This window comes from Myotis davidii, unplaced genomic scaffold, assembly GCF_000327345.1.
Source record: "Myotis davidii unplaced genomic scaffold, ASM32734v1 scaffold271, whole genome shotgun sequence".
In the NCBI taxonomy this organism is placed as follows: domain Eukaryota; kingdom Metazoa; phylum Chordata; class Mammalia; order Chiroptera; family Vespertilionidae; genus Myotis; species Myotis davidii.
The window spans coordinates 1,328,527-1,337,983 of record NW_006284839.1 but is presented as its reverse complement, the minus strand read 5'-3'; the positions used below and the strand labels follow the sequence as shown (position 1 = coordinate 1,337,983).

The following is a 9,457-nucleotide window of genomic DNA, read 5'->3' as shown; positions in this document are numbered from 1 at the left end:
CCCCCTCTTGTGCCCGCCTCTCTGGTTGTGATGACGACAGGGGAATAATCATCCCTGCAGTTAGCCAGACGCTGGGAGCTGGTGGGGAGGTGGGTGTTACATCATCATCTAAGCGGATGAGGAACAGACTCTCCGAGCTCTTGGGCCATGGAGTATATATTTTTAAATATATTTTTATTGGCAGAGAGGAAGAGAGAGGGAGAGATAGAAACATCAAAGATGAGAGAGGATCATTGATTGGCTGCCTCCTGCATGCCCCCACTGGGGATTGAGCCTGCAAACCAAGCATGTGCCCTTGACCTGGGACCTTTCATTCCACAGGCTGAGGCTCTATCCACTGAGACAAACTGGCTAGGGCTATAATCTTTAATCTTGTGATTAGATTTTTAAAACCTACTTCTTTTAAAAGTTTTATTATTAATTTAGCTTGTCACTATTCTTCTTGATTCTTGTGGTTTTAATTTGTTTCATTTTTCAAGTTTATTTATGTTAAGTTTACTTAAGTTTTAAGTTTTTTTCAAAGTTCATTCTTAAATTTTTTTTACTTAGCTTTTTCAGTGTTAACTTGTTTTCCCCTTTAATAGTCAATATGTCATAATTTTCTTCTTTTGATTTTTAGATTTCTGGTTTTATTACTTTTGCCTGTGTTTTGTTTTCTATCTAAATATCTGAATTGATTTGTATTCACTGCTCTTTATCTATTTGCTTTAATGTGGTAGTATGGCCACACGTGTGATGCCAAGGTATCCTGGCATCTGTTACCTAATGTGCTTCTCTGATTAGGGGTACATTGATTGGAGTTTGAAGGCTGAGAGAAGGGGAGGAGTCTGTAGTTTCTTTAGTGGGTAAAAGGAACTGGAACAAAAGGATGAATATGGTGCATTTTCTTGAAGGATCCCTTGTACTCAAAGTTCTGGGAGGGGGAAAAATTCAGATCCTTGGAGAGAAATTATCATTATGAAAAGTGCTGTCAACTTTAAAAAATTCATCCCAAGCTTCAAAAATTGATAGACTCAGTGTAGCAACATCTCCATTGTAAACCAGTGAGAAGTGTCCAGATGATATTTGTGTCAAATTTGTTAACCCAAAGGCTTCTGCCTTCTCTTTCCCCTTTTTAATACCCCCTTTAAAATTAAAAAGGCCCTCTCTCATTCAGGCTTGCCTTTGACAATCCCTTCAGTTTCCTCCTGACTTGCTAATTTCCTGTCTTTCCATAACAATTGTCCCATGAAGCATCAGTTTCTCCTCCTGGGCCCAGCACAGGGACAAAAGTATGGGTCTTAAAACACTGAGCTTTCATTCCTTCTCTCTTTTTCTCTGCCATCGAGGTGCATGCGTTTGATTCTCCTTCACTATGTCTTCCCACAAGACTTTCAGAATCAAGAGGTTCCTGGCCAAGAAACAAAATCAGAATAGGCTCATTCCCCAGTGGTTTCAGATGAAAACTGGTAATGAAATCAGGTACAGCTCGAAGGGGAGACATTGGAGAAGAGCCAAACTGGGTCTATGAGGAATCCCACATGAGAGATGGCTCGCATATTTGTGCAGTATCCAGGTTGCCTGCATCTTTAAATGATTGAAAAGATCACTACTGTCTGGACAGTTGGGCATTTTAATTGGGAAATTATTGGACTCATGCTTTTGCTCTGTTGATTTTCTGTCAGCAGTAGTAGGTTGGTTCAGTAATAAATGTGTGAGACCTTTAAGAAAAACAACATTGAACTTTCCTTCTGTAATATGTCATCCTCAGTGTGGCAAGGAATTGTGTTTTTCCCATGTGTTTCTCAGCCATAGCACAGTACTGATGCACTATAGGTGTTCAATGAATGTTAAATGAACAAGAGAACGAATGAATGGGTGCATGGATGAATGCATGCATGTAAGGATAGATGACCAGCATTTAATATCACCCTTGACTTCTTGACTGCCAAATGTAATGACCTATTCTCAGTTCTCATTATTGCAAACCTTTCTACAACATAACCTTCTCAACTTTCTCCCCTGCCTCTTATCTCTTTCTTAAATATATTTTCTCCTTTGGCTTTCAAAATAAAATGCTATTCTGCATAACCACAACCCCACCAAATATTTAATTCTACATCCTTTACTGGTTCTTATTTCTTCTCCTGGCTTTAACTGTGAACATCCCAAGGCTCAGACACTGAACTCATTCTTGCCTGGTTCTAACTGAATAGTTGTCACAGCTTCAACCCTCACCACCATGCTGATAACCCCCAAATCTATATCTCTAGCCCTGACCTATCACCTGAGCTCTGGCCTGTTATCTCTGTCTGCTTACTGTTGGAGACTTCTGCTTGGATTTCCCACTACCATGTATCCCAAACCAACTTCTTCAGATTACATTTTCTCTCTGGGGAAATGTATGTGTGTATGTGGGGGGTATATTTTACTTGTTTTGGTACCACGGCAAACAGTAAAATAATAATAAAATAATAATAATAATAATAATAATAACAACCATATTCTTATTACCTATTACCCGTCAGGTTATTTAATCCTCATAACAACCCTGTAAGGTCAGACTTATCTGCCTTTTTATAGGTAAAGAAACAGGCTCAGAGAAGTTAATCTGTCCCAAATTACAAAGCTAGTTATGTGAGATTCAAATTCAAGATTGAATCCCAAATCTCAAGTTCCTTTTGCTATGTCACACAACTATAACATTTTAAAATTAATAGCTAAATTCCTTGAAAGGTGGGAACATCAATCATTTCCATGAGTCCTTGGATTTTGGCATGACCTACACATCCCTCCATTCACAATGTTTGCCAAATAACAGATGGTGATTAAACATAGAGGGCAGACCTGGGTTCAGTCTCAGTGCCTTTGGACTTAGGCAGACCTGGGTTCAATCTCAGTGCCATTATTTACATGAGAGGGCAGGGTAGTTAGCCTTTGTATGGCTCAGTTTACTCATCTGTGAAATGAGGACACTCACACCTATCTTTCAGGAGTATTGGGGAGAATAAATGAAAGAATATACATCTAGAATCAACTGGAATCTCCATCAAGTGATGAATAGATAAACAAAATGTTATATCCTATGTAATAAAAGCCTAATAAGCTAAGTGTCCGGTTGTCTGGTCGTCCGTTCAACCAATCAAAGTGTAATATGCTAATGATATGCTAAGACCGCTCAACCACTCACTATGATGTGCAGTGACCACCAGGGGGCAGATGCTCCAACCAGTAGCTTGCTGCTGGAGTCCGGCTGATCGGAACTGAGCAAGACGGGCTGGACATGCCCTGGAGCCCTCCCACATTCCCTCCCCAGCTGGCCAACTTCCCATGTCCCTCCCTGGTTCCGATGGTGCACTGTTGCAGTCCCTCGGCCTGGCCTGTGCCCTCTTTCAATCTGGGACCCCTTGGGGGATGTCAGAGAGTTGGTTTCAGCCTGATCCTGCAGGCCAGGCTGAGGGACCCCACTGGTGCACAAATTCCTGCACTGTGCCTCTAGTATTCACATAATGGAAAACAGTTGACCCTTGATAGGGGGCTAGGGGTGTGGACACTCACAAGGTTGAAAATTTTCATATATCTCCTAGGACCTAGCTGGCTCTCTGCATACTCAAGATTCCCAAACACTGACTGAAAATACCATTTGGCAACTAAAAGCAATGGTGTTCTGATGCACTCTACAACATGGATGAACCTTGAAATCATTATGCTAAGTGAAAGAGAAAAGACCACATGTTGTATGATTCCATGTATATGAAATATCCAGAATAGGAATATCTGTAGACACAGAAAGTTGATTAGTGGTTGCCTGGGGCTGGAGGTGGGGTGGGAGAAGTAATGGTGTGAGGGGAATTACAGTGACTGCTAATAGGTATAGTGTTTCTTTTTGGAGTGAGAATATTCTAAAACTGATCGTGCACACTCTGTGGATACATTTAAAAAACCCATTAAATCAAACACTTTAAATGGGTAAATTATTTGGTATGTGAATGGTAGCTCATCAAAGATGTTTTTGGTTTTTTTCCTGCAAAAAGCTTTATTGTTTCATTTGGTCCAATGCATGGGAGAGGGCTTCAGCGTGGTTAAAAGAATGGCTAGTAGTTTCGGGGTGAGGATCAGGTAAAAGCCTGACACCAGGGGATGCAGAGGGGGGCCCTCAAAGGCCTCTGGGCTCCAAAGGCTCCTAGTTGTGCTTGAGGGTGAGCCTTCCTAAGAGATACTCGCCCAGCCCAGCCTCAGGCCGGCCAGCCTGTGAATGTTAGTCAGGTCATCTTCTTGATGAGCTTCACCTCCTCGCCCAGGAAGTGGTTCTCCCGGAACTCACAGAGCTGAGGGGCTGCGCGGGTAGAACCAGGGCCTGCAGCTCCCACAGGCCTGGTTCAGGTTCCTCTCCAAGGCTCAGGTGCCTTCCCTGGCGGCTTCCATGGCGTCCTGAGTTTCACCCACTCATCTTGGGGAGGCTCAGCACGTCCTGGAGAGAACGCGGCCACCGCGCTGGTTTTGCAACTTTAAGAGCTGCTCAGCGCCCTCGCGCTTCTTGTTCACCAACTCTCAGAAGAAATGGCCCGTGCCCTGGAGAGCCACATCATCGTGTTCAGAGAGGTAGGTGGGGGCCTGCAGATGCAGGCCAGGCGGTTGACGGCAGCCTCCCACTGGGTGGAATAATTCTGACGGGTTTGGGAGCTCATGGTTGTTCGGTAAGAAGGAGTTACGGTAGGAAAACACCCGGTGTGTTGGCTGGTCCCGCAGGTGGCTCTGAAGGTGGTGAGGGGATGAGACGCTGGAAGGTGGTCGGAGGCTGGAAGGAGGGGCGTCCCGGGGTCTGTTCTGTCCAAACACTGTTGAAGCAAGAGACAGATCCGGGACGCCGAGGGCACTGCCCAGATTTTTTTTTTAAATGTATGTCAAAGGTTTAGCACATAATTGGTACTCAGTAACTTCTCACTGTTCTGACTTTTTCCTCTTTGCCTGGTTTGACTCCAGCAATTGATTGTGAACATTTGCTCCTACTTGCAATGCCCTGGCTTTTCATTAACTTAAGTACAGGCTCTCTTTTCGCCCTGGTTAAACACCTGGTGGACTGACTTTGTCTCCTTTACAGGCACTTTAGGATTCGGGGGCAGTCTGCCTGCTGTTCCTTATTGCTGTTCTGTGGTGGCCTGGGCTCTCCTGAATGTGCCCTCCTTCAAAATCACCTTCCTGGTCTACCTTTCAGAACTTCCCCCTCTCCTTAATCAGCAAACACTTGATAGGTAACAACCTTATACAGAGCACCACTAGGCATTGTGGGTGGTGCAAAGGGCTCTTTGACTGTGGTTGGGGAAGTAGCACACATATAAAAACACAACTGTGATGACAACACATGCCTGTTAAGTATCAGCTGTGTAGTTCTCACATAGGTGCTATGGAAGTTTAAAGAAGTGGGAGATCATTGGTCAGGGAAGTCTTCAAAAAGCAGTTGGTTTTTAACTGGGTAAGCTTCATATTGGTAGAGAGGATGGGGTGTCTGTGTGTGAGCAAAGGCATAGATATGTGTCTTTCTTCTTCCCTTTCTCTTCCTGCCCAATACATTTATCAGGCACACATGATAATGCTAGACCCTGGGGTTATGAAAATAAAAAAAGGGTAAGATTGAGTCCTGCCCCTGGGAGCTTAGTGGTGTGGAGAAGCTGGACACACAAAGAAATGACAAGAAATCCATGAATATAGAAGAGCAAATAAGACAGTTTTCTGAGTTTGTGAAGACATCACAGAAGAACTGACGTTTGGACGTTTAGAGTAAAGAGGTGAGGAAGCAGGTGATGTTTCAGGTCAGGCAGAGGTGAGGAAGCAGGGTACCGCAAAAGCAAAGGCCAGGGTCATGCAGGCTGGGATCAAAGGCTGGGAGCTGAGGCTGTTAAGGTGTGTTGGGGCTTCATTGTGAAGGCTTTGTGTTTTGCGTTAAGGCAATCACAGGGTGGACCACCCTTTCCACTTGTCTTAGGCAAACCCATCTAATCTCAGTTCTATCTTTCTGCTGTCTCTTGAACATTAGCCTTGTTCCAATACTTTCTGAAGCATGGGCGCTTTCTTACTTTCATTAAACGCTGAATGCTGTCAAGCCATCGTCTCTTGAAGCCATGCCATATGGGTCCTCAGGGAAGGCCTTCCTGATCTTTTCCACGTCTTAATGGAGGGCAGGGAGGGAAGCTTGATAGTAACCGCTGGCAGAGAGCACCAAATTCAGAATCAAAATCATGTTGATCCCGCAGATTTTTACCTGTGGGCAAATGCAACATGTCTGTTACATGCCTTTCCAGATTTTGTTTTGATTAAAGCATTTTAAAATGTAGGCCCAAACCACCCAACAAATAAATCTTTATAATATTCCACAATGAAATTAATACACTCTTTATGAAAATTTTCTTTCTATATCCTGAAAGATTTAAGATATCTTTCTAAAAAAGTCAATCTCTTTGTAGATAACTGAGGATTAGTAGAAATGTATATAACACACTCAAATGTACTTGAGAAGTATTTTTAAACGGAGCACTGTACAGATATTATTTCTACTACCTACAAAGCAAAAATGAGATTGTAGTTTCCAAACAAAATAAAAGGGTGTTTGTTGACTGAATTCATACTCATTTATCATGTTTTCCTGTATGTATTAATATCTTTAACTGGCCAGTCAATCATACAAAAATTAAATCCTCGGTAAATCTTATCAGTACCACAAAAATAATGGCATTTCTGTTTACAAGGTGTTCAGAGCCTTTGATAATGACGGCAGACAGTCAATAAACACTGAGACATTTACATGGTCAGTAGGAGCCTAACTAAACTATCTAATCTTTCAAAAGACAGTCAACACAATGAACTCTAAACCTAATCCTCTCAAATACTGGAGAGACAGTTTAGTGCTTTAAATACTACTCAACCCCAAACCCCACACTAAAAAGAACCATTAAGGCTTTCTCTTAAACTCACAGAAGAGGGACATTCTGATTTCAGTTCCATTTTCTGATCGCAAATCTTTAGTTTATAATCTAAGTTCAACATCTGTGATTTGTGAACGGTGACATGTATTTTAAGTATTGTAGGACTTGACTAAAATGGGAAAGAGGAGTGGTATTTGACACTTATTTTAAACCTTTAAAATGCCCTCTTTTTTTTTTTTTTAGATTTTAAGAAAGTAAAACACATTGCTTGCTGGTTTTGTTTGCTATCACCAAGTAAACTCACATTAACTCAGAACTCCTGGATAGTTGGTGCTATATTTATTGTTGCTGTCTTTTTTAAAAGATGCTGAAAGAAAAAAAAAATTCTATTAATTACCCATTTTCTCTTTCCTAGGCCTGTGTAACCCAATGAAGATAAAGATTTGAAAATTCTAAAATCCTGACAAGAGGTTTGCATACGGAAAGTTGAGAATTTCTGACTATTCAGTCATCAATTTGGATACTAAAAGAAACTTTGAATTTCAGTGCCAGAGAGAGAAGGAGAAAGAATTTCAGCATGACTTGTATAAATACCCTTCCGAATAGAAAGAGAAAGAGCAACATCAATTGGTTGCCTCCCGCACCCCACCTACTGGGGATGGAGCCCACAACCTGCGTATGTGCCCTGATCAGGAATTGAACCAGTGACTTCTTGGTCAATGCTCAACCACTGAGCCAACCCGCTGGGCTTGACGATGTTTTTGTGTTGTTAGTCGATCATATGATGATACTTGGGAGTGCATTTTTTAGTTACCGGCTGGAAAAAGTGAGCCCTGACATTCCACTCAGAAAGCGGTTTTCCTGAGGTGTTTTCTATAATTGTGCACTACATTTTTTCTTTTCTTGTACACCATTCTGCCTGTTCCTGTTTAAAGAGTCTGGTCAGAGAGGTTCTGATTTATTGCTCCATTCCACACCTGGGACAAGAGCGGGACTCTAGAAAGAGTACTGTTGCTGCTGGTGGAACAGCTTTGATGAGCCACTTGCAAAACAGATGCGGCCTTGCCTTGGAAATTGTCTAACACAATAGAGTGCCTGAGGCCTGATGTTCAATGCTCTTCAGGCTGTAGAAACGAGAGATTGTTTGGCTGACCTGGCATTCTGCCATGTCCGAGAGCCCACTGGAATCTCGACTTTGTTATTTGCAGGAAATGGCTGGAAGTCTATGAAAATCTGGAATCCAGGAACAGGATTGAATCATGCCACGTTATGAGGTCACTCGCTCTCTGTATCAGGTCGGTGACTGAGAGGGAGGAGGCTGGGTGAGTGGGGGAACTCACATGGGCAAGCCCCTAATTCTAGCATCTTTGGTCATCAACAAGGCTTAGTTTTAAGAATTTCAGGCTTTTTTGTTAGTGGACATACAAATACTCTGTGAACTTGTGGATGAAAAAAAGGGGGGAGATTTCTATGGAAAATAATCTCACAGGGGGATCTATCTGATCATAAATTCCTAACTGGGCATGTCATGGTAGGTAGTCAGGCCCCAGGAATATAACTTCTTTACTAAAAGGCTTATCTTTGCCTTAAACAAGCCCTGTCCATTGTTTTTGTGACTCTGGCTTAATACACCTTCGAACTGCTCTGCTTTCAAACCTCTCATTCTAAAGCAGGCACGAGAATACATATTATTAATTATCCTGCAATCCAATCATTGTCTTGCTTTCTTTCACCTTCATGTAATCTTTCTTAGGTTCCCTTTCTAATTTCAAATGCATAAAAGAAACTAAAAACTGTTGTTTTTGGAAGCACTTATCTCAGTCTGTTGAGATCTTGCTTCCAGGTGTATCCTCTGTTTGGCTCAAATACATTTTTGTAAAAATTCTCCACAGTTTGGACATTCTTATGTCGACAAGCTCCAACAATCCTTTGACTCCATTAGAACCTAAAATCCATTGAGTCAAGTATATTTTCATTGCCCCTCATCCTTTCATGTCCTCACTTCCTTCCTAACGCAGTTTAAATCTGTGGTCAAACGTTTTAATAACGCCATTGAATATACTCATACCTCCCTTGTGCCTAACCTTTGTTAAATTCAACTTTCTCCTACTTCAGTCACATGGTTGAACTAAGCTGCAAAAAAAAAAAAAAAACAAGCATACTACCAAGCTGACTGGTCTCCTTTTACATTTCTGATTACTCAATTAGAGGAACCTTCAAGCTGCCCAGCAATCATACTATATTTCCCTAGGCCTTGCATTTGTTCACTCTACTGGAAGACTTCGCTTCCTATATACTGAGAAAATGGAAGCCATCAGAAGAAAACTTGCACAAGCTCCCACAACCACATCTACCCACCTACCAGCATCTGGGCTCATACTCTGCCTTCCCTCCTGTTCTTCTAGGTGAACTCTCCACACTCTTTACAAAGGCCAACATCTCCACCTCCCAATCAGTCAAGTGCAGTGCTGCAGGTAATCCTTGTCTCTCTACTACATCATGAATTTCCCCCTCTCATTCCCAGTACCATATAAGCATCCTTTCATCATAAAAAAATA

At 42.1% G+C, this 9,457-nt stretch overlaps 1 pseudogene; it reads left to right on the top strand.

The window, feature by feature from the left end:
• Positions 1-1,330: 1,330 nt before the first annotated feature.
• On the top strand, positions 1,331-1,510 carry LOC102757658 (annotated as a pseudogene).
• The last annotated feature ends 7,947 nt before the right edge of the window (positions 1,511-9,457 follow it).